This window comes from Canis aureus, chromosome 1 (genome assembly GCF_053574225.1).
Source record: "Canis aureus isolate CA01 chromosome 1, VMU_Caureus_v.1.0, whole genome shotgun sequence".
NCBI classification, from domain to species: Eukaryota; Metazoa; Chordata; class Mammalia; order Carnivora; family Canidae; genus Canis; species Canis aureus.
In genome coordinates, this window is record NC_135611.1 from 18,239,630 (window position 1) to 18,264,358 (window position 24,729).

The 24,729-nt window shown below is 45.7% G+C and overlaps 1 protein-coding gene across 8 annotated transcripts in view; it reads right to left on the reverse strand.

Moving 5' to 3' along the window:
• The window catches only part of NEDD4L (NEDD4 like E3 ubiquitin protein ligase), a 338,650-nt gene that overhangs the window by 202,694 nt on the left and 111,227 nt on the right, over nucleotides 1–24,729 (reverse strand). The window lies entirely within an intron of this gene.

The following is a 24,729-nucleotide window of genomic DNA, read 5'->3' on the forward strand; positions in this document are numbered from 1 at the left end:
GCCAGCCGGCCTATGAGAAACGCACACATCTGGCCTGGCCGAGGTGACCCCGGGGACCTTAGGAACCTAAGGCACACAGAATGTCCCTTTTTGAAAATCAATGGCATTTCCCCTTAAAACATTCATGCCGCTGTTGAAAGGAAGGACACTCAAGGAAATGAAGAAATCCTTCTGGATACTGGTCTTTCAACAACAGGCCATTCTCCCTGCGGGGAGAAACTGATCCCGGTCCATGGGCCTGTGGCCCCGTCCACATTCACGTACCCTCCCAAAAGCTTGTGGCTCTGATCGTACTGTCCTCAACTAATCACTCCTTTTACCAACCCTTGATGTAAAAGCTGATCCACATACACATCCAACAGCAAGAGATGCTTCTCCCACTCTCTATTCTAACCCACGTCTCCAACAGGTTAGGGGGTGCCAAGGTAAAAATCATTTTGGCATCCAAAGGGGCAAAAGCTAGATCACGGGGCCCCAAAGTCCACACCCTGGCAGGTGTACCAACTTGCAGCCATAGTTAGAGGAAGTTTCTGACCCAAATTCCTTGTAACATTCCACGCTTCAGGGCCAAAAACATTCACGTGCCCACTTCTGAGAGTCGAGAATGTTGATGGGGGGAAAAAAGCACTTAACTGAGCCAGAAGTCTTTTTCTTTAATACTTCCTTTTCAAAGGGAATGATTTCTTCATATGAATTCAGGGGCTGGTTAGTATACTAGTCTCTCATAGGGATGACAATGGCCCAAGTACCCTCTTCGGAGCTGGGCTTATAGAGACCTTTGATGGGAGGGGGAGTCCCAGAGTCCCGCCGGGGCCAAGAAGCTGTCATCACCATCTGGTGGTGACTCTTGCATATTGCAGTCATGGGCCCCACACCATCGTCAACCCATCCTTCTAGAAGGGGGCTTGCTGGAATTCCTGCTTTACGGACTTTCTGAAAAATGAGTTTGGCTGCTCAAGGACAACCCCTCTTTTTTTTTTCTTCCCCACATCTTCTTCCCCCACCCTCCTTCTTTTCCATAGACTTTTGATCAGGCTACTAATTACAAGGGGGAGGATAAAGTTCTGTTTGTCCCTATCTCTTCTGTCTCCAATCCAACACCTGATGATTTGGGTTACAAAGAATGACATCCCCAAGACAGAGAAAACAGGAGCAAAGAGCCGGTATAAAACACAACAGCCAAGAGCCAACTGGAAGATACAGGCAGGTATCACTATCAAGGAAAGAGACCAGCTGAAGACCCAGGACATAACGAAGAAGAGGCTACCTTTGAGCAAAGCCCTGGCCAGTGAGCAACACTTAAATGGGTTCAGGGGAGTTGCTCTGTGCGGCTGGAGGACAGAATGTGCTGGAAATCAGGTCACAAAGAGCGGCCCATCAGGTAATGTTTGAAAAAAAAAAATTGTTCCTACCCCACTCCACTCCTCCAAAGACTTCATCCATCCCTGGTGAATATATTTAGGTCCAGGGGGCTTTCAAAAGCAGGTGACAACCTCAGGGAAAATATGCCAAAGAAGTGAGGACCACGGAAAAGAAAAATTCATATTTAAGGAGGTATGGGATAGATATGCTCTACAACAACAGAAGGGATTTCTAAGCAAGTACTGGAAAAGACAGTACACATGGGTTTTATAGGCAGCTGTAAAAGGCCTGGGTGACCAGCTGTGCCACAGCTGGTCACATCTTTCTTCATATAGTAGCAGCAGCTGCTTGGAGTATAAAAGAAGACGTCCCCCTTACTTACAAATGCAGATAGGATTTCTCAGGACTTTATACCTCGTAAAATGGCCTTTCTTTTACCTACATTACCTCCAGAGGTTACCTGCAACAATTAAAACATTAAGTACCTGACCAAAATTTAGCTTTATTTTCTATAGGCATACCTTGGAGACATTTCAGGTTCAGTTCCAGACCACCCCAGTAAAGCAAGTATCAAAATAGTGGGAGTCAAATGAATTTTTTGGTTTCCCAGTACATATAAAAGTCATGTTTACACCAGACTATAGTCTACTACGTGTGCAATAGCATTAGGTCTTTAAAAAAGTGCAAATACCTTAATTTACAAATACTTTATTGCTAAAAAGCACTAACCATCACCTGAGCTTTCAGTGAGTTGTAACCATGGATCACAGGTCACCATAACAAATATAATAAAGAATACATCTGAGATATTGGGAGAATCACTAAAATGTGACACGGAGACACACAGTGACCAATGCTGTTGGAAAAACGGCACCAACAGATCGGCTTGATACAGGGTTGCTACAAACCTCCGCTTTGTGTTCAAAAGCAGGATCTGTAAAGCCCAGCAAAGCAGGTATGCCTGTACCAGATTAATTCAAGAGGTGGCTTTCCTTGTCTGCCAATCAAATGTATATTTTTATATATTCTCGTATATAAAATAGCTCGCTAGTATTACAATTAGTTCTCTCCTAAGTGTCTCCATGTATATAAACTGGAAAAAAAGATAAAATAGCTTTTGTTAAGAAATACAGTCCGCATACAGTCCTCCACCACCCATTACACTGGCCTTGCTCTCTTTTCAGCCACTTTAGGAACCTCGGTGGCGATCACAAGCACACCCCGAGGCCCTACAGGCTGCTGTGTTATGCTGGAACAGGACAATATCCAACTTAAATATTGATTCTTTAAAAATAATCAGAACTTAAGCAAGCAGGCAGAAAGACAACTCCATGCATTAACACGTTTCCCCCCTTCTTAAATGTCTGGAAATCTATGGCCTATGTTCAAGGGCCACGCTGAGCTCAGATTAGCAGCTGATGACGAATTCCTGGAGGCCCGAAACTCTTGTGTTCTCTGGCTCCCAGCACATCACCGTGGACTCGAATAGACAGTTAGGAAGTTTCACGGAAAGACTGAAGCAAGGGCCTGGGGGCTGCACTCCCACCAACCAACCCAGGAAAAAGCAGCGACACAGGCGTCGGGCTAGGCAGGAAACGAAGGAACTGGAGCGTGTCAAGGAAGCCCAGCGAAGACCATGACGGCGAGCGGTACAATCTCTAGCCTGGATGAGCCAGGAGTCAGGAGACCCGCAAACTAACCCTGATGATGCCATGAACTACCTTCTCTGCTTGATTTAAGGCAACTTAACATCTTACCCTTCCTGAAATCAGCAAGAGTCGTAGAGGAATCTGCCCGCCACCTTCCCCTCGTGCTACTCAATCAATGGGCACCCTACGCACAGTCAATGGTGCTGAAGACTGGGAATCATTTGTGATCCTGAGCACATATTTAATCTCTTGATCCCAGAATGCTCGTATGTAAGGCACACAGTCCCTTGTCCTGCAGTTTCATGATCCAGGCTCATGTAGGAACCCAGGCTTGAAAATCCAACTCCGATGCTATCTCATTCAGCAAGCACTTATCAAGCTGCTGCCATGTGCGGAGTACCATGCTGGCACTGGGGCTTCCGGGATGGAAGGGCCGGCCATCTGGGTCTTATTTGCCTGATGCCTTCAATATGTATCATCTGTGCACACAATTTAGGATTTAGCTCATACACCACATTCTACATTAATGTAATGGTTTTCTAAAGAGTCCATCTCACCAGTAACACTTTATGCTACAGAGTAAGGGCAATGTCTTCCTTAGTAATTTGCCAATTATCCCGGAGCCAGTTTTCTCACGGCCTCAGCCCAGGGAAGTCAGCTGCAAAACCCAAACAGAGAAACAGCTTCTGAACTCTGAAATTGCGGCCACCATCGCTGGGCCTCTGGGCTCAGAGCTTCACTTACTTCAGCACCATTCTGAACACCTTCATTATGTAGCTTCCCATTACAAAGATCAAGCTTCTAATCTTCAATAAAGTGTAGTAAACACTGCAGCTTCTGCTATAAAAATACAAATATACTGGGCACCTGGGTGGCTCCGTGGGTGAGCATCTGTCTTTGGCTCAGGTTGTGATTCCCGAGGTCCTAGGATCAAGTCCCGCTTCCGACTCCTCTTGGGGAGCCAGCTTCTCCCTCTGCCTCTCTGTGTCTCTCATGAATAAATAAATAAAATATTTAAAAAAAAATCCAAACTTACCAGTAAAGAAAAAAAAGTATCCATTGTATCAAATGTCAACTAAAAATCTCAGCCATTATAATTACCAGTACTCCACTCAGCAACTGAGTTTGTCATTTTGAGCTCTTTTAATCACTGCTTTAGTTCTCTTGAAGGTGCAAGAAGATGGATTTAAACAACAGAGGTAAAAGGTCAATCATGAGGTTCAAATCACAGGTGCTCACTCACTAAAGAAGTAATTTTATTTTTCTAAAACTGAAGCTTTTCCGACCTTTACGAAGGCAATGTAGATTCCTTACAGGAGAATTACACACACACACACACACACACACATACGTGAAGGAAACCCAGGAATCCCCTTCTCTAGGATTATTAACACGTTAGCACGTTACTACCCTTTCAGATCGTCTATATTTCTGTTTATGTGTAGGTTTCCTATAGAAAGATGGGTTCAAATTATACAGATCCATCCGTAACTGACTTTTTCATTGGCTATGTATCCATGTCATCACATACCTGCATCATTTTTAACGGCTTCATACTATTCTGTTTTAGAGCTCTACTACAATTCAACTATTTTAGACTGTTTTAACCATCATTATGATAAACAATGCTTTGTAGGGACCAAGGGCATGCTGCACCCAAATATGCCACTTTGACATGATGATTATTTTGAGTTAAAAAGCTATCAAACCCTGTAGATTCAGGACAAGCTCTTTAACTCCCCCGCAACTACCTAAAAAGGAGTTAGAGGGGCCTGCTCCAGGAACAGAGTGATCAACATAGATAACAACAGTATTCTATGAACCGGGTTGAGTTTTTGGACAAAGAGGAACCTAACCTAGCAAGGTCTCTTTGATCAAGTCCTCTGTGTCCCATTGTCTCTGAGCGGCCCAGGAAACATGTATTTACCACTGACTCTTTTTCACCTCCTTGTGAACTACAGTCCTTCCCTTGGAAGCCCAGACCCCTCGCCCCCCACCCCCTTCTCCTTAGTTCAGAATGACACATACACCTCCCTGTGCTTATCGTTGGGATTTCCCTGTCTGTGTGAATTCCCCTTACCCTACTAAAGCTGATTTTCTCCTGTTACTCTGTCTTATGTCAATCTGACTTTTAGTCTGGCTAGCAGGACCTTGAAAGCGACGGGACATTCTTGCTCCCTGACGGCTCCATCCTTAGAGCTAATCCTCTGGATGTATATGTAAAATATAAATATTGTATAAAACATATATCTTGCATATGTGTGTAACATATACATATATCCTTAGGATATACAGACATAATACATTCCAAGCTATTTCCTTAGGAGGACAGTCTTCTGAAGTAGGTTAGGTAGATCATCAGGGATGTACATTTTTCTTTCAATATATCAATATCATTCAATAAGACACTTAAGAAAATTTAGAAAATATAAAAACCAAAAATAATTGGTATCCCTACCCCCCTGATAGGTGTTAATTTTTTTATGGTGAGCCCATTCCAAGCTCTTCTATGTATGTATATATGTATGTTCTTCTTTTTCCCAAATTTTAGTAAAACTGTGCCTAAAGGAACACTTGGTTGGTTTTTCAGAGTTTTAATTAAGAGAATTCCATAGGAAATATTCAATTTATCTACTTTAATAGCATGAATCAAACATTTATTTGGGAAGTCCTACTGTGGGCCAAAAGAAAGGCAACCTCAAAGTAAGTTAATAAACACTTTATTCATGGTCTTCCTGAGGACTGTGGCCCAGGCTTTCAGTATCTTTCAGGCTGCCCTGATGCTCCAGAGCCTGTCAGCTACAGGTGAGTAAGGGACAGATGGGGCTAGATAGGGGGCCAGGGAATCAGGCTCACAAAAATCCCAAAAATGTGGAGGTGAAAGGAAACCAGAGATAAAGAAGCAAACCAGACCATTCTGTCCTAAGTGCCAGAGGTAGGGTCTTGTTATTACAGCCACATGTGACCAAAAAGAATTACGGGACCCTAAGTAGAAGGCCATTGAAGGTGTTATCACTAGTCCTTAACTCAATGGTGATATCCAACAGAGATCTTAAAAGGATTTAGTTTCCCTGGTTGGCTTTCAATAAAAGACCAAGATCCTGGAATCAGGGATCCAGTCCCACATCAGGCTCCCTGCATGGAGCCTGCTTCTCCCTCTGCCTGTGTCTCTGCCTCTCTGTATCTCTCATGAATAAATAAAATCTTAAAAAAAAAAAAAAAAAAGACCAATCCTACAAGCCCCCCGGTGGCAACCCTGTGAGGATCCCTCTTGCTCCTGAGAGTTTTATTCTGTATCCTTGCTTAATAAACTTCTATCACTTTATTCACTCCTTTTTGTCCGTGAGATTCATTCTTGGACATTGTGACACAAGAACCTAGTTCTCTGGCTTCATAGGGAATTCTACCTGCAAAAGGGGTAAAGAGGTATACGTGCTTGCACGCCGTTCTCCAAATATTTGCATGCCACAAGGTATAATCTGGTTGTAAAAATTAGAGTTTACTGATCTCCGCACAGACATGGTCATCTTAATACATTTCCATCATTATCTGATTGTTCCAAAATATTGCCTGCATGCCTCTCCTTAGCTGCTTTTCTGGTTCTTCTTGTTTTTAAGATCTCCTTGAGATCACTTGAGAGGGTCACAGAAGGCTAACAGTCCCCTCCTGAAGCTTTAGTGCACACTATGAAGTTAAAGACGCTTCAGTTCTCCTGTGGCCCGCATGAAGTGAGGGAGGGAGGGTGGGAGGGAGAGAACATGAACAGGACAAGGTGGGAAACAGGAAAAGGCCAAGAGAAGACCTGAAACTGCCCCTACCACTGCCCCTGGACTGTGGGCTTCACTCTGAATCATCACTGCCATTATGGTTACAACCTATGGGGTCATGAAAAACAAAACAAAACAAAACAAAAAAAACCTTCTGGCCAAAGAGATTACCCCAGGGCTGACCAGAATGTGCTCAGCGCCCACATTAACGTCTTAATCGCATTTTACATAGTTTGTGCCAGGACTTGAGAGCTGCTGCCATCGTAAGCTAGTAACCATCAGGTGTACCTGGGCTGAACCCGGCTGGTCAACTGTCAGGTCCAGAACTCAAACCAGTTCAGCTGACAGGTGAAAGGTGTCCAGGGCAGATGGAGAGTTCCAAGACCTACCAATTCATACTCCCTTTAATCCAAGGTTCACTGCTTACAAGTAGCTCCTTCCCCCTGGTTATGTAATTTCAACCACTCTGGTGTAAAGGTCAAACCTGTGGTTTTTGGTTTTGGTCAGAATGAAGAGATGTACCCCCAGAGCATTCCAGGGTTGGGGGGTGATGGGGGGCTCAGGTGGAGAACTAGCCCAAGGGTGCTGAACTTTTAAAGACAAAAGATCCTGCTGCCTTTCAAACAGCAGGCTAGGCAGACAGAAAAGCTTTACAAAGTCTAAAAATAGGTACTTGCAGCAGAATGGTTTCTTTCAAGAACAATTTTAAAGATTCCCAGGAGGTGTCAGGTGTTGAGTAAATATCAGAAGAGGATAAAGGCTTTCTGAGCTGAGCTGCTGGGGAACTGCAAAGCCTGGGGAGGGCTTCCTTTGCTGTGCCTGGCGCCCTGGGCAGGTGAAATAAAAGTCTTTTGTTCCCATCCCTGCTGTATGACAAAGGGCCTGGGAGAGAAGGTCAGGGCTTGGTTTCAGATGCAGGAGAGCAATGCAGAGAAATACTCCCGGCTTCTATCTATCTGGCCACACAGACTGGCAGGGAGGATATTAGACTGTGCACAACTGTTTGCATTAGGAAGCCAATGAATGAATGAAGCCCCGTGCAATGCTAACAATAAGCAGAGATTAATAACAACTATGGGTTAGTTGTATAATAATATAGATTATTATCCACTGTCTAATCCAAGTATGTGTTAACTCAACATCCATTATTCCAAACCAGGTGCTGGAGGCCAGTAGGCTGGTCCAGCACCCCGCCCAGAAGTGTGATGTGGCTGGAAGGTCAAGAGAAGACAGAGGGACCTGAGCAACCCCGCCCGGGGACAGGGCTGGGGCTAGATTCGATGAGTCCCCTGGGTGGCTGGAACAGAAACCAGGCCACAGTCAGGAGGCTCAAGCCCTAAGCCGGCCTCTTTCTGCAATCCCCAGTGTGATTCTAATGTACAGGCAGGCTGGTTCCAGGGGCTCTGAGCCCTAACATCCTAGATGAACGCTTCGACTTACATGTTTTCTCCCAGTGGGTCAGTGACGACCTGCCTGATGACAGGAAGAGACACTGCACACGCCCCGTGGGTCAGCCTGAACCCTGGATGCGGGGCATGGGTCTGGCTAGACCATAACGCCCTCAGCAAATGCCTCTTTGCCCCACTCTTTCTATTCTGAACACCACCTAGCTCATCACCAAGGGCCCTTCTTCTATCCCTCAGAAGACTTCTGAAAATCCCTACTCTGCTGCTCTCTCTGGGTTAAGTGGGGGTCGCAAAGATGCACCCAAGAGATAAAGCAGGCCCTCTGGAAGGTGTGACTGCCCCAGCAGTGGTGCCTTCATACTCTCTCTGCCATGAGCGCAGACCAAAGACAGATGAATCACATGTTGAGGGGCAGAGAGCGGGGGTTTTCGGATTTGTTAATCCATGCTGGATTCCAGAACATAAAGTTCAGTCTGTTTTGGGTTTTTCTTACATGAGAAGAGGAAATAGCATTTAATCATCTCTGAATATCACTACCATACATTTCTATCTGAAGTGTCTGGCAGTTTGATTCTCATAATTAATCTTAGAATGTACTTAAGAGAACACAAAAATCTCTTTTTGTGGGAAGAGGAAACAAAAGTGGTCCCACTTTCCGTGCATTCATCTCCTTCGAAAAATATTGTGTGACATGTTCATCTGTAATGAAGGGTACTAAACTCAAATCTTAATCACAAAGTTTTTAAATTTTGAATTTCTTCTAACTCTTCTGATTTATAAGAACCCTAGGACAGACCTTCCCTTCCTAAGCCTTCCTCTCTGGTACCCACCACTTCTGCATCTCTACCTGCTGATTTCTGCCCAGAAGCTTCACTCCTGCCCCCCACCCCCCTCCTCCCCAATCTGGTTGAGCAACTTTTCCAGGGAATGAGTGCAGAAAGCCAATGCTCTAAGATGAGAATGTCAGAAAGCCAGGCCAGGGCACCGCAGGTGCTTCACTGCCTGTGAAGCACCGAGTCTCTGCCCACGACTTGGGTCCAGCTCCAGCTCTGCCACTTACCTGCTCTGTGACTTCAGACAAAGTGCTTCACCTTTCTGATCCACAGTGTTTCTCATCTGCAAAATGCAAACGATGTCTGCCTCCTAAGACTGAGGTGATGACTATCATCTGATAGTAACACACGAAACCACAGTATCTCAAAATTGCAGTAAGTCTCAGACTCCGCTGCTTCATTTGTAAAAAGGCAAGAACACAGTAACACAGGGCAAAGATGCGCTGGGGAACGTGAAGTAGGAAGGAAGACGGGAGGGGCTGCGAATCATAGAGCTGGAGCCTGTCTTTTAATAAAAATGAGAGTTACTCAGCTCTAGGTCAACATATAGAACATTCCATTCCTCTGCTCACAGGTAAGGGGGGGAACCCAACAAAAGGCAAGCCCCAAACTTTGCTGGGGCCGCCCTCTCTCTGCTGGGAATGAAAACCCAGGGCTGCCATCCAAAAGAGAAAACCCAGCTGAAAATAAAACCAGCAGAAAAAGCAGCCAAGGGGAGAGGGAAAGTGGGGGAGCAGAAGCAATGCCGTAGCCCCAGCACAGAATCTCCCTGGGGTAAGGAACACTTCTGGGGAAAAGCCTCATCTTTTCTGCCAACCTCAGAAGGGAACGCCTAGTTTTGCATACCTTTCACTTCACACATGTACACGTGTCACCTGTTGGACAAATGGACAGATTAACAGGCACTGGTCACTTTGAGAAGTATTCCCAAATTGCTAGAAGCTCCACCACTTACTTGTCCTCCAAGAGTTTAAAGCTGCCCATTTCCTCACACTCCTGTCAACACATTATGCTATTAAATTTTTTTAATTGAGCACTTGACGGGATGAGCACTGGGTGATACGTCATATGTTGGCAAACTGAACTCCAATATAAATAAATAAATAAATAAATAAATAAATCTGACTTACTAGTTTTAATGTCAAAAAATTAAAAATAAAAATAAATAATTAGAAAAAAATTTTTTTAATTGAAGTGTAATTGACACACGGTGTTATGTTAGTTTCAGGTGGATAGTACGGTGATTCGGCATCTCTACCCAGCACCCCCCGGTGCTCACCACACAGGTGTGTTTCCATCTATTGCCATACATGTTATTACAGTATTTATTCTCTAGCATGTGCTGATAAAACTTTCATTTTTGGCAACATAATCTTTGAAAATGGTATTTTATTGGGTTTTTAAGTCACTATTTCTTTACTTACTGGTGAGATTGACTATCGCCATGCTCAGCTGTCACTGGTATTCCCCTCTCTCTGAACTGCTGTACCTTCTGATAATTTTTCAGTTTAGGTTACTGGCTTTTTATTGATACATTCCTTATGTATTAAGGAAATTAGCTCTTTCTCTGTGATAGACACTGGCATTATTTTTCTCCAGTTTACCCCTTTTTTAACTTCATGACATGTTTTTGCCATGCATACATATTTTTTGGACAAATTCATCATTCTGGTCATTTAACCCTTCTCTCATTTTTTTAGTGAGATGAGAAGAGACTGTAAACGCATTCCAAAAAAAATCTTGAGGTTTGTGAACATTGTTAGTTTAAAATTTAAGTTTCTGGGCACCTGGGTGGTTCAGTGGTTGAGGGCCTGCCTTTAGCTCAGGTCCTGAACCCAGAGTGCTGGGATGGAGTCCCACATCGGGCTTCCCACAGGGAGCCTGCTTCTCCCTCTGCCTATGCCTCTGCCTCGATCTCTCTCTCTCTCTCTCTCTCTCTCTCTCTCTCTCTGTCTCATGAATGAGAATTATTTATTTATTTTAAATAAAATCTTCAAAAAACGAAAATAAAATTTAAGTTTTTTTTTTTTTTTAAAGTAATCTCTACACCCATTATGGAGCTCAAACTCACGACTCCTAGGATCAACAGGTACACACGCTCCTCCAACTGAGCCAGTCAAGTGTCCTGGACATTGTTACTTTTAACAACATGTTTATTGTGGAAAAGTACTAGTCCTTTTGAACTGTGGTTCCAGAGACCCTGCTCACTCTGAGTTCAGCAGCAGAAACTCACAGGGAAGCAAGCCTCATCCGGGCCACAAATGTGGGTCATCTCACAACTGGGTCCTGGCAGTCAAGGCCTCCCTACCTTTCCAGTGGCAACTAGCAAAACTTGTGCTCCTTGCTGAACTGCATCCCCACGATGGGCTCTAAAACAGGTACCTTGAGAACAAGGCCATCCTTAAGGATCATCACTGATTGGCATCACTGGTGCTGAATAATCCATAATCAACCATGGCGCGTAACCCTGTCTCCCTGGCACGGTGGCCATGCTGTTTCAGGAAAAGGGTGGGCAGGGCTTAGCAAAAGAATACCTTTTTGGACCCAAAAAGCAAGACTCCATGAAAAATATTTCTAGAATACACTATGCTATGCCTTTAGAGAAACTTTAAAAACTGACCCAGGTCTCCTTGGAAACTTCTTGAGCTACCACCCAAGCTCCTTCTTGGACCCAGCAAGCCCCTGAGATTACCCTGGCAACACGTCCTCCTCTTGAGGCAACGCCTTGCCTCAGCTCCATATTCAAAACCATCTCAGGCAGCTTCTGGTGAGAAGCCAAGAGCAGAAAAGCCCTGCGAGAAGGGGAGACTGCTATGAAACTTGAGGACTACCTGCTCGTGAGAGGCAACTCCCCAATGTGGCAGCTCCTGAGGAAACCAGACACATCAACCTTCCATTTGGAAGCCCCTCCTACCAACATAGGCAATCCTGAAGCCCACAAAGCACAAGCCCACCTCCTTTAGACAGTTGTTGCGGCTTTTATAACTAACTTCTAGAAATGAAGTTGGAACTCTTTTGACATCAGAAGTCGATGTGAATAAAAAGGACTGTGGGTAGGAGTGCCTGGGTGGCCCAGTCACTTAAGCGTCTTAATTTTGGCTCAGGCTATGACCTCAGGGTCATGAGATTGAGCCCCATGTCGGGCTCCATGCTGAGTGCAGACTGCTTTGGATTCTCTCTCTCCCTCTGCTCCTCCCTACCCCTTCTCTCCCCGCAAAAAAGAAAAGTGTAGGGGTGAAAATTTTTTTCAAAGAAACTTTTCTAGGTTAAAAAATGTTTTTGCAAACTTAAATGAGTCAGTGTAAAACTGAGGGAATTCAAAATCGAAAAAGCAATCTTAAATAATACCCACAAGTGCCCACTGTAGGGAACAGGCCCACAGTGCAGCACAGAGACTCTGAGTGAATGTTCAGTCCCCTGAAGAAGGTGCTAGAGGAAGAGCTCTCAGCCAAGAGGGCCCTGCAGAAGCTGTGGTCAGACCCACAGGCCTGGAGAGGGTGCTGCAGGATGCTGCAGATGGGGTGTGCTGGGTCCCAGCAAAGCACACTGTCCGGGCCAATGTGCACCCCGAAGGTGGCTAGACCAGGACGGGCAACCTCCCTGGGGAGCTTATTTGTAACTAGTAGCACACCAGGTCACGGGAGTAAGCTTCCTCCAGCCAGGGCTCCCAGAGCAGGGGGGCCCAGGGTGGGGACGGCATAGGGAGGGGTGGGAGATGGGGTCAGAAAATGAGGTAGTATATGGGGTCAGGGGAGAAGCATCTTTCAAAGTAGCTTCCTCTGCAGTTGGCCAAAGATGCAGAAGATGAAGGGGGGTGAAGGATTATAAACTCTGAGCAGACAGGGACCCTAAGTTCCCTCTACAGGGCCTGGACCACTAAGGAGCTAAAAACAACAACTGAAAAAAAAAAATCAAGGCACAGAGCAGCCCGCGTTGAGCTGCGGCCAGGAGGGCCACCAAGGTCACCTCGGGCCCAATGATCCAGGAGGCCATTCTCCAAGTCCTGTCCACTCTGGGCCTGCAGGAGGGTGATGCGCCCCTCATCACAGCAGCTTTTCTGCACTCCCCAGCACCCCCTGGCCACAGAGAGGAGGCAGACTGAGCTCTACAGGGCGCCTGGAGTGCTTTCTACAGGTACCGTGGAGTCTAACGCCATTACAGTCGTATGATGTCATTGTTGTGCCTTCCCCTCAACACACACACACACACACACACAGACATGCAAAAGATCTGGGGGCCTGTGCTCAGAGCGCCTGTCACAGCAGGCCCAGGGCGGAAGGCCAAGCAGGAGGGACTTTTACCTCTGCTTCTTACAGGGCTGCTGAGGTTCCACAACAAACGTGCAGCTTTTTCCAGCTGTCCTCAACATGCATTTTTTTTTTAAGATTTTATTTATTTATTCACAAGAGACACACAGAGAGAGGCAGAGACACAGGCAGAGAAGCAGGCTCCCCGCAGAGAGCCCCATGCGGGACTCGACCCCAGGACCCAGGGATCACACCCTGAGCCGAAGGCAGGCGCTCAACCCCTGAGCCACCCAGGTGCCCCAACATGCAAATATGAAAGTAAACCAAAACACTCGCATCGACCTTTCTCATTATTAACCCGGGAAACAATTTATGATGTGCTGCCCAGGAGCACAGCTGGGCTTCCTTGTCTGGGAGGAGCAGGAACACGATCCATCTCTCTCCAATGGACACTCAAACTGTCGTCTTCAGTACGTACGTCCTTAAGGCTGCAACCCAAGTATAGGCCCTGGTAGTATTTCTAACCTCATCGGGCCCAGCAACGCTTCTTTTGCCATGCCTCACTGTTACTAGGGACCCTCTCTGTGTCGTCTACCCTGCACATCAAGGCTCAGATACTACACAAATGCCCAAGATGACACAGTGTGGTTAGAGCAAGGCTTGGGGAAAGCTGCCTGAGGGTGGAGCCGCAGTGACCCAAGTGTCCTCTGTGATGACAGTGGCCAACACCCTCCGCCCTACCAGCCCTCTCTCTGCAACCCGGGGGGGGGGAGGCGTCATCAGGTTTCTCAGGCTCTCCACCCAACAAGGGGGTGCAGAGGTACCCTGCCACTTCAACAGCATCTTCTCACTTGAGATGGTTTCGGGTCTCTTGGTTTTATTCACCTGCCTGCTTTGGCGGCTGGCATGTTCTTCAGCGGGAGGTGCCTTGAGAAAACTGTAGGACTTTGCATTTATCTATGGTTCTACGGTTTTAGCATTAGCAGGGGCTGTCACAAGAAAACATTATCTCAGGAAAACAGTCGGACAACGCACCTCGGCCTTCAACTGAAAAGAAAATGAACTATTTTAATATCTGCTCAAACCAACACTCGTCTCCCTCATTTTTCTCCCTGGCGGCTTCCAGTTTTTCTGTTCCACAGAAAGCATTCGTGGCTTTCCTCTGGTTTTTGCCTTTTGGCAGCATTTGCAAACCCCAAGAAATGGCAAAGGGAGAGAAGAACAGGATTGTGACACGAGCAGATAAATGACCCAGGCCATTTTCTTCAGTGGGTGTTTGAACCACCCCAATGCTGTTTAAGTCAGTCCTTTGCTGTTACATACCCCCTTGGCAGACTGCCCCGACAGCTTCGTGGGCACCCAACAGAACTGCATCAAAACAAAAATCAAACCCTCAAGCACACCTGGGAGAAAATTAGCCAATCTGGCACTTAAAAAAATATTTTTAAGTGCTGCTACTGTTTTTGGAAGGTTATCAGTCTGAAAAGTAATGCTATCTATGTGCATCATTAGCAATCTAGCTACAGGGAAGTAAAAAAGGCTTTAAAAGTATTTTCTTACTTATTGACTCATGAAAGACGCAGAGACGCAGGCAGAGGGAGAAGCAGGCTCCCCGTAGGGAGCCCGATGTGGGACTCGATCCTAGGACCCCAGGATCACAACCTGAGCAGAAGGCAGGCACTCAACCACTGAGCCACCCAGGTGCCTGGAGAAAAAAGGCTTTTTATTTAAATAAACCTCTCGTCTTTTCTGAATCTAGTTCTTCAGGTCATGAATTTCTCCATGAACTTCTCTGTAGTGGTGAAGACTTCTCAACCACCTCACAATTACAGGCAAAGGGTCTTTTTTTTAACTCCAGAGCCAAATACAAATATTTTTGAGATGATCAATACCTGTTTCCCATAATTAGCATGGAAAGAGGTACTGTTTATAATGATTATTTTTCTATATTAAACGTGTCAGCCTGGAAATCCCTTTCTTGACAAAACAGAGTGCTAAGTTCTGATCCATCCAAGTGTGAGGCTAAAAACACAGTATAATTCATTTTGACTGTGAATGCTACCTGTTCCATACTGGAACACAGTACCCCTCATTTGAAGAATTTCATTTCTTCCCAGTATCAGTTACTTATTCTTTTGCAATCTGCGACATTTTATTTTAATGATATGACAAGCTTAGGAAGTTATTGGGCAGAGAAAGGAAGAGAAAAAGGGGGAAATAAAGTTAATGCTACTTATTGTTTACTTTAAAACCAACCATGTAAAAAAGTAGGAATGGCTTAAAGTAAAATTCTTTCTCCTCCATGTGTCATGATCCGAGAGGGACTTAAATACCTGTTAAAGCAAAGATCTGAGTTAATTTTAAAAATCAGAACATTAAATTTAAAAAGAACTCCAAAGGACTGTTAGACCTGAATACCAAGTTCAGTCCAGAATGAACACACACCCGACGATACGGCCACCAGAGGGAGTTCTAACTCCCCGATACATCTTGGTGGCCTCGCAGAAAGAGCCACCCGGGAAGCCTTCAAGGTCAGGGATGCTCGCAATCCCTCTAACTCCAGCGAACTGGACAGAGGAGTTAAGGGTGAGGGATTTCTTAAAGGTTTTGCATTTGTAGCAATTTCAAAGGAAGAAAGAGCTGGAAATAATGCACGTGCTAGTAGAGGATTTTTGTGTTCTTAACACTGATAATGTGCACAAGAAGGAGGAGGGTCTTAAAGATACATACAGAATAAAATAAATATTATGAAATGAGTGGGTAAGGAAGATCTGGCCACGTATAAATCACTGGGAGTGCACAAAAGCAGGAGAAATAAACCCAGCCAAGTGGCAGGAAGGGCGCCAAGAGCCAAGGGGCTGAGAGGAACGTGCAATAGTTTGCCAAGCACATTGGGTGGAGATGGGGTGGGGGGTGTTGGCAGTTATGGTTTGGTGGCCCTGGGCCAATGTGGGACCACAGCAGGGTGCAGAGGGAAGTTCCAACAGCATAGCCCCATGCGCCCACGGGCAGCTGCATGGGGTGAGCAAACAAAGCCAACGCCCCGGGATCTGAGCAAAGTGAGCGGAGACAGGGAAGGGGGGGGGGCTCGGGGCGGGGCGGTGTTGGGGGTGTAGGCATGAAGGACAATAAGGCAGCTGTGCAAAACAGAGAGATGGTGGTCGTCTGGGCACCAGCAAAGGCACAGGACAGGGAGTGTGGCTGCCTGGGGAGGTGGAGGCCAAGACACACTGGAGGATACACGGAGGGCTCCTCTGTCAAGGTTAAGGAGCCAGGACTTAATCCACAGCAATGACTGATCCCTGAAAGGTTCGGCCAGGAGAACACGGTCTGTGCTGGAGAGACAATTCTATAGATGTGAGAAAGGACGGGGCGAGAGGGCAGACGCGAAAACCACCTGGGAAGGCCTCTACCCCCACGGAGATGAGGCTGGGGGGCAGGAGGGATGGAGAGAACCCAGGACACCTCCCAGGTCCCCAGCTCAGGCACCTCGATTGTGGTGGGAGCCGCCAGCTAAGACAGATCACCGCAGAGAAAGAACAGTTTCAAATATTCTGACGTTCCAGGCAAAGAGTGTAAGGAGCAAAGCAAAGATCCTGAGTTATACGACCTCATTAGTCATTCAAATCTCAGGATGGTCAGACTATATATTTAATAACTGAGAAAATGACATCACACTGCAGGGAGCCCGTAACCCATTCTGGAAATTTCTTTTTCCCGTGTTGCAAATTTCTTTTTTACTGGCCAGACTACCTAGGTAACGTTTAAGAATCACTTCAACAAAATTAAAGCCACCGTTCACAGTGAACACCCAAGAGCTGACAAGTCAGAGGCAGAGAATATCCAACCAACACTATCATTTTCTCACTAGCAAAAACAACCAGAAAGAAACCAGGATCACATTTTTAAGATTCACCCGTTTTGATTTCCCAGTCGGCCGCCCCCAAACGTGAAAGGTAGCATTTCTTTCAAAGACTTCACTGTTTTCCTACCATGAATGCTTAGAATTTCAAGCATCTAAAAATAACAGAGACTTGAAACAACAATCAGTTCTTCAAAAGCGGAAGCACAATAGTGCACCTTGATCAACAAAGGCAAGAAATGCAAACAACAGCGCTCAGAGCACATTTACTACCCATGCCATTCGGCACACCAGAAGGAATGCTAGCACAAGCTCATTAAGAGGCAAGGCGTCTGTTATATCACTTGTGTTGATATTATACAGCAGAAATACCAGTTCTTTTAATAATTGACTCAGGAGCTCCATATTGCGGATTCCTTATTAAACATTACTTGCACTCAAGGTCCCAAAGTCCCAAAAATATTCAGTGGAGCAATCGGGCAATATTTAATTGCGATACACTAATTTGTTTATTTATTTTTAGACTTTATTTATTTATTCATGAAAGACACAGGGAGAGACAGAGACACAGGCAGAGGGAGAAGCAGGCTCCCCACCCCGTAGGGAGGCCAATGGGGGACTCGATCCCAGGACCCCGGGGTCACACCCTGAGCCAAAGGCAGATGCTCAACTGCGGAGCCACGCAGGCGTCCCACGATACACTAAATTACGTGACTGCCCATCTGCTTGTACACATAGAAACTCAACTGTATTATTCACATATTGATAGACAAAGCAGTGAGAATCATTTTGTCCAGGACAGAAACATTTTTGCAGTTGTATTCATTTGCAGACTTCAAAATCCACAGCGCACATCTAGAGAGTTCCATAAGCCATATTGTAATCATGCTGCCCTTGAAGGGGGGGAAAGAAAGAAAAAAAAATACTCCTGCACTATCTAGAAAATCCCATTCCTCCGCGCCCAAAAAGTCAACACTGAGTCAATGCCTGTCTGTCGACTAACCAGCAGCTCTATGGAAGAGTTGAATCTGAAAATCATGACCAAATAATACTGGCACTCCCCATGCTAAATATGTATGTTGTAGAAAATCAGTAACTTCTACTTCTCAGAGGGTGGCAGGTGGGGGCCTGGGGCCCTGGCACAGGGCCGCACCCATCACGCACCATCCCCCCTGCCTCTGCGCTCCTCAGGGACTGCAAGTCCGGCCCAGCCTACGCCCTGGACCATCGGGCCCTTCGCAGAGAAGCCCCCGGCCCCCGACTTAGAGAACCACACATGGCCCTCTGAGAAGGCTCTGCTTCCCACTTGAGAACCTGCCAGTTCACTCAGGGTATAAGCCATCTTAAACATTTTATCTTCCAGGTCCCTCCCCCAAATATGAACCCCAAGTAGAAAGAATCTGATCAAATCTATTGACAATGTTTCTTAGAAGATGAAACGTGACAACACAGGAGATTTGTATCTGAGGAATGTAGTAACGCTTGGTGATTCCAGAGACATGGGTCCATTTTTATTTTTTATTTTTTGTAAAGATTTTGTTTTTTATTCATGAGACTAGAGAGAGAGAGAGAGAGAGAGAGAGAGAGAGAGAGGCAGAGACACAGGCAGAGGGAGAAGCAGGCTCCACGCAGGGAGCCCGACATGGGACTCAATCTCGGGACCCCAGGATCACGCCCTGGGCTGAAGGCGGTGCTAAACCACTGAGCCACCCGGGCTGTACATATGTGTCCAGTTTTAAAAGCGTAACTTCTAGGTAGACCAGGGTATCTTCACCTTCAGTGGCAGCGATGCTGTCAACAGAGACGCAGAGTGGGCCCGGGCCACACTATTCCCAAGGCCTCTCTGAGGCCCGGCCACCCAACGTGTTGGCGAGTTGCCTTCACCTCCTAAAAACGGGGGAACCAGGACGCCTGGGGGGGGGGGGGGCGGCGGGCTCAGCAGTTGAGCGTCTGCCTTCAGCTCAAGGCGTGACCCGGGGTCCCAGGATCGAGTCCCATACTGGGCTCCCCGTAGGGAGCCTGCTTCTCCCTCTGCCTGTGACTCTGCCTCTCTGTCTCTCATGAATAGATAAAATCTTTAAAAAACAGAAACAGGGGAACCATTGCCTGACACAGAAACCTCTCCCTCCTCCTTTGATGAGGAAAGGGTGGTGGAGATCCTCTCCCTCCCAGCGCTGGGTGGACCTCCCTCACACGGGGTCTTCTGGCCATGCTTCCGCAGGCTTGGTGGTTAAGTTCAGTTTTTGTAAAATAAATACTGTCTTCATTGTCTTACACACTTAGAAATGCTTTCATTTCTGACTCATCTCCAGTTGGCCCGCTGCCTTGCTTATACTTCAGCTTCTTACACTCTTTCCCACCTCCCCCCAGCAAGGAACATGGTGAGACAAATATGGAATGCTTTGGGATAGAGCAAGAGTGAAGGTCTTGCAGGGGTACAGGCCGGGGAGGGGGTACCCCCATGTGAAAATCCCAGCTGAGGAATGAGGGGAAGAAAGAAGGAGGGGTAGGAAGCCGGGAGGGAGAGCAAGGATGGGCAACCCCTCCCCCTTACCAAGGCCACAGACATCCACTCTTCACCAATCCCCAGAGGTGCCTTCTGTAATTACATGAGTTGATTAAAATAGTGCCCACGGCTCTTGAGCAGCTTTAATTTTTCAATTTTTTTCAGGCTCCACTCTGACCAGATGAACAAAATTTGTCGTGCATCCATTATTATGTACCCATGTCCCTCATCTTCCTGAAACACCTCGAATTCTCTGCCTTACAGACTCAGTGACCAGAGAGCACTGCTCTAGACTCTGATGACAATGAGGGCAAGGTGTCCTCCAATTTTCCCTCTGTTCTGTGCTGGACCGTAGGGCAGAGCAAAGGCTCCTCTCATGATGCCAACATCTTCATGCATCAAGAGTGAAGGCAAAGCAGAAGATTCTGAAGGAGGGCTTCTCATTAACACATCAGAGAATGGGATAAAAGTGTGGCCTGTCTCGTTGGCTCCTTCATTACTGAAACTGGGATGACACCAAGACCAGTTTATACAGACAGTTTTACAAATTATCATACAATCCCTGCACAGCACAGCTTTTTCAGTGATTCAAGATCATTCTAAATAATATTACGACACTGGCTGGAGTACAGCAAACCCTGGGGCCTGGCGCAGAATAGAAACACGCTGGCCCTATACACTGACCCATTTGCCACTTCTAATGTTGCCCTCTGGGAAGCCGCACAGCCTGCATGGTGTGCAAGCTATGATCGACATACTTTATAAGGATATTCCATATATATTCATGCATTCAAAGACTAGGAGATAAATACGAGCATATAAAAGGCTGTGTGTGTGTGTGTGTGTGTGTTTTTAAAGAAGAAGAGATTTCTATTCGAGAGGAGGAGGGTACTATCCTTTAAAGTCCTATCGGGGTAGGTGTACAGTTGGAATAAATAGAGTCAGGCTCCCTGGGGCTCTCACATGAGTCACTGTATGAGCTCTTAGGTGCAGGGATTTTAAGACAAATACTTGGCTCAAAGGCCATTAGTGTTCATGTTGTGATTCTCAGCAATGCCCTGGATAGTGAAGGCCTCCAGAGAGGAGGCAGGTTTGCGAGCGCCTGCACGTCACAAGCACCGTCCCAGCGGAGTGTAAGGTGCTGTGCAACTCACCTGAGGAGATGCCTGTGCAATGGGAGGGGATGGGGAGAGCAGCTCATTATGTTAAAGACCACCAGTGCAGGGGTCAAAACCAAACACAGGTCCGTCCCTCAAGGGGCCACAGGGCTGTGCCAGGAAAGGAGGTCAGCTGCACAGAATATAACAGGAAACGTGGGGCCTGGGTGCCCAGGAGGTCATGGCCACATACAACGAGCGCATCCTATAGAGCGCAACCCACTGACCATTCCAGGTCATCTCCGGCTATGCCTCGTGTGTCTAGATGGCCAAGATTTTCCAGAAGCCTAGAAATAATGGATTTTTAATAGAAAATCTTCCAGATGTTGGCTCCGGGTTTTCATTTCTTCGTCTTAGAGCTCCATGGCCAAAGAAGCACACCTGTGAGTTCTGTTTAGTCCATAGGGACCAACAGTTTGCAAACTCTGGCTGAATGATGTCCTAGAAGTGCTTACAGTTTATCGAGAGGACCTGAGGGGGCCCTCAAGGTACTTAGAGCCTCAAGGTTTCCCAGTTGGGTAAAAGGAAACTTATTCTGGGCAAAGTTTTCAAAAAACGGCAAAAAAAAAATCCTATTTGGAAAGAAAGGGAATTGATAGTTAAAATTTACATGTGTACAGCGTGTAGCCAAAAGATCGCTTCACCCACTTCTTGCTGGTCACCTGAGGGAAAAGTAATGACTGTGGATGGAATGGAATAGCCCCACATTAAGACTGGGATCCATCCTATTTTAGCACCATTGGTTGTAGGACAACCGGACATTGTGTACCTCCTGAGAAAACACCATTCCTAGTCCTGTCCCCAATGTTGAAACTGAATTTGATCAAGTCTTTTCTTAAAAAAAGATTTGAGAGAAAGCCTGTGCACACAAGCTGGAAGGGCAGAGGGAGAGAGAAAGAAAACCTTACACAGACCCCGCACTGAGCACAGAATGGGGCTTGATTGCACATGACCCTGAGATCATGACCCGAGCCAACACCAAGAGTCAGACACTGAACCAAATGAGCCACCTAGGCACCCCAGATAAAGCCTTTAGATGCCATTTCTACCAAACAGGAAACCCAGGAGGGGAAAGAGTACATTAAATGATACGACAGCCAACGATCAAATGTGGTCAGACAACCCACTGACCATTCCAGGTCATCTACAAAGGGAAGAGGGGAGAACGGATTCTAGATTAACACGATTTTAAGAGACTTACCAAAATTAAATGCAACTCATGATTCTCAATTGAATTCTCTAAATGGCCCTGTTGTAAAAGGAACGGTTGGGGGGATTCAGGTAAGGGATAGGAAGAGAATTAGCCAATTACTGTTAATTTTGCAAAAATTGTATTGTGGTTATAAAGGAATATGCTATTTTTTCGAGATGCAGGCTAAAGTACTTTGGGGCTAGATGTCATGATGTCTATAATTCACTTTTGAATACTTCAATTAAGAAAGAAACAACTGAAGAAGCCAATGCAGCAATATGTTGACAACTTAAATCTAGATAATGGGACAGAGGTGAGGCAGGACCACAGAGCCATCACACTGTGGCAGTAAGTCTCCATCACCAGCAGACCGGATTTTTTTTTTTTTTTTTGCCACATCCCTCAATGCCCCCAAGTGTGTGTATGTTCTACATGTCAAATCACTGCCGGTCAAAAGAAAAAAAAAAATGACAGCAACCCAAACAGGTGTAACTTGATGCTAATAGCTCAATGCACAACATACACAGAAGCAAGTGTGAAATGAGAGTCTTGGAATCTTTCATTTAAAAGCATGAAATTCTAGAGCAGGTTTGTCTTAGCCAGCGTTGCTCAATTTTCAGGAGCAGCTTTATGGTCTCAGATGAGTCCAAGTAACCTCAAACAACTGGTCACAATTCAGGAGGAAAAGGGAGACGGTAGGCCTAAAACTTGTATTTAAAAGAACCTAATTCTAAATAAATAAATAAATAAATAAACAAACAAACCTAATTCAGTTACTACTTAAGCCCATGACAAAAAGTTAGATGTCCTGAGCTACAAGCTTCCCTGAAAAATACAGTTTGAAACTTAAAGATATTCTGAGTTTAAAAAAAGAAAACACATAAACTAAGATCTTACTTGGCAAAGTAGATCCACTCTACATCAAACGACTTTATGCTATTCACTTAGAATTCTAAGAACTTGGTCCGTAGAAGACATGGGTAGTTCTTTAAATCTGATTTTTTTTTGGTAAAGATTTTATTTATTTATTCATGAGAGACACACAGAGAGAGAGAGAGAGAGAGAGAGAGGCAGAGACACAGGCAGAGGGAGAAGCAGGCTCCATGCAGGGAGCCCGATGTGGGACTCGATCCCGGATCTCCAGATCACACCCGGGGCTGAAGGTGGTGCTAAACTGCTGAGCCACCTGGGCTGCCTTAAATCTGCTTTTAAAAAGTGTTCAGCCATTGAATTTCAGGTTTTAGAGAGACCCAAACAGTCATGTAGTCCAATGGTCTACCCAGCGGCTCAATGTTTATCATTTGGGAAGAGCCTGAACCTACCATTAGAAAGAGCAATAAAATCTGATTGATCTGGACTGGGGTGGGAGCTGGAGTGGGGGGGCTCTCCTGGATTCCCCCAACACCACACTCTCCCTCACGAAGACAACGGACCCATTTCCAAGATGGAAGCAGGTACTCCACGTATGCCATGTTTCCAATATAGTTTTACTTCTTTTTTGACGTCGCACTGGCATTTTACAGGCGGTGTGCTTTTTTTTCTTTCGAGTTAGATTTTCTTTTCCTAAGCTTTAGAAAAAAAAAAATCACGTAACTTTTTTTTTTCATAGTATGGGTCATCAAGATTGGAGGTCTTTTACCTGGGGTGACCCATCTCCACATACATCCTATGTTCTGACCTCCCATTTGACTTAGCATCTATTCCAGACAAAAGTGTCCCTGTTTAGATAACAGATTATGCGGCTGCCCTTCTTTGACCTGGAGGTGTGGCCAGAAGAAAACATCTTTCTCTACGAGTACCATCTCCACATGGACCAAATGCTCAGACATTCAAGACCAACAGCTCAATTACCAAATCTTCTCTAAACAAAGGCTCTTTTAATGAAGTTACATTTTGCTGGAAAGAAGCTGGAAAATGATCTTGTATTCTCTCTCAGTGCAAGACTGGGACAGAGAAATGCAGAAAAGAAGGGCATTTCAGGTACAAGCCTCTTAAGGGTGAATCACTGCTGGGATCAAGCTCCATATGGGCTCCCTTACTCAGTGAGGTGTCTGCTTCTCCTCTGTCCCTCCCCCTGCTTGTGCCGCTTGCTCTCACTCCCTCTCTCTCAAATAAATATTTAAAAAAAAAAAAAAAAACAACTGAAAGGCAGAAGTAGGATCCAGAATTTATGGCTCACCTTCCAGCATTTGGTCCATTAAGTCACACACTCTCTTTCCAATGATCATCTTGAGGTAGTCTCTGTAATTCCTCTTACACCTTGCTGCTAAGAAATGATGCTGCCTCTTTTCATGTAAGAGGTAAAAACTCAAGGCTCAGATTTGTCTGGCTCTTCTAAGATTTGAAGCCTAATCCCAATACCAATTTTAATCTCAGATTTCTTTCTAAAGATTTTATTTATTTATTCAGGAGAGACCCAGAGAGAGAGAGGCAGAGACACAGGCAGAGGGAGAAGCAGGCTCCATGCAGGGAGCTCAACGTGGGACTCAATCCCAGGCCCCCGGGATCACACCCTGAGCCAAAGGCAAACACTCAACCACTGAGCCACCCAGGTGCCCCTTAACCTGAGATCTTAACAGGCTGAGAAATACAATCTGAATCCATTTCATTTTTTTTATGAAGGGCTTTGCTAAAACAGAAACAACCAAAATAAAAGCCGCTGAAATCTTCCCAATCCAACCTCTTCCTTCAAAACTATAAAATTCATGGAAAAGAGTGAGAGCAATGGCATTCTGGACATAAGAGCAC